This window comes from Otolemur garnettii, unplaced genomic scaffold (genome assembly GCF_000181295.1).
Source record: "Otolemur garnettii isolate 467f Iridium unplaced genomic scaffold, OtoGar3 scaffold00038, whole genome shotgun sequence".
NCBI classification, from domain to species: Eukaryota; Metazoa; Chordata; class Mammalia; order Primates; family Galagidae; genus Otolemur; species Otolemur garnettii.
The window spans coordinates 13,769,502-13,770,877 of NW_003852433.1; the positions used below are offsets into that span (position 1 = coordinate 13,769,502).

The window sequence follows — 1,376 nt, forward strand, 5'->3', positions numbered from 1 at the left end:
GAAGGAGGGACTCTGTGATTATCTGTCAAGCTGGAATTCTTATGGCTATAGGTAGTAACTTAAGCCAAAAGGATATTTATTGTTAACTAAAATAAGACCAGAAATAAGCCATCTAATGCTGGTACAGCAGCTTAACGGAAGCATTAAAATCCTATTCTCAGTCCTGCTGTTGGATTTCATTCCTCATGCTTTTCCTCTTATAGGTGGGCTAGATGCCACTGCTCCAGGCATCACACCAACCTTCCCAATAGGAAGGACAAGGGAGGAGCAAAAATGTTTCTTGAAAAGCTCTGCCTATCCTTACCAAAAGGACATCCATCACACAACTATCCCTCATTGTAAGGGAAGCTATGAAAGATAATATCTGACACACCAGAATGGGCTAGCAATGATTTGCCTAGAATACAGATGGTTCACCTGTCAGGACTGGGACTGTTGTTGACCCAATAAAATTCTTATTCTGACACATGGTTGACGGAGCAATGAGTGTTGGGAGGCAAAACTAACTTGCCACAGATGCATTTCCAAGAGTGTTTGAAAGGGCTCCAACTTCCTCTCCCCTACACCAATTTCCCAGGGCCTTTGTAAAAACAAACAAACCAAAAGTTGATTTACTTACCCTATACCAGTCTTGTTTCTTTACTTAAAAAGAAAGTGACTAAAAGTACAGGCTTAGTGCTTGCTTCGGCAGCACATATACTAAAATTGGAACGATACAGAGAAGATTAGCATGGCCCCTGCGCAAGGATGACACGTAAATTCGTGAAGCGTTCCATATATTTAAAAAAAAAAAAAGTACAGGCTTAGAATTCAGACCAAACTACTTTTGAATTCCATTTGGATAAAATGATGTCACTCAAGTACAGACAGAATTGGAGGAGAGTGAATTTACTTCTAGGAAGTTCCAAGAACATAATGGCAAAATGCCCTTGAAGTACTTGGTGATAAAAATTATTTTCATATAGTCAACATGGAAAAAAAACCAGAACTCAGCCAATTAATTTACTTATAGGCTTGTGTCGAAACATCCCCCTTTCCCAAATCCTTCGGTAACATTGAACCTCAGGAAAATTTATTCTATTTAACACATGGTTTTAATTAAGTGCCTCCTGTCATAACCTAAGGACTCCAGAGCTAAGAGAATTTACCTTGAATATCAGAGACGTTCTAAGTCTCTGCTAACTCCTCTGAAAAATAGGGGTAATTAGGCATATGTTATTGGGTTTGGTGGGGATAGATTATAAAGGGCTAAGTATAGATTCTGGCGAACAAAAAAATAAATGCTCTTATCAGATATACGATTGGATTAGTAGTACCTCCAGCAAGACAATGCACATATTGCCTCTTTTTATAAAGCTTAAGTCTCTGCCTAGCAC

General features: G+C 38.8%; 1 non-coding gene across 1 annotated transcript; it reads left to right on the forward strand.

Moving 5' to 3' along the window:
* Positions 1-675: 675 nt before the first annotated feature.
* LOC111725361 lies at positions 676-782 on the forward strand. The gene has a single exon (XR_002773440.1). It is a non-coding gene; the product is annotated as a U6 spliceosomal RNA (small nuclear RNA).
* The last annotated feature ends 594 nt before the right edge of the window (positions 783-1,376 follow it).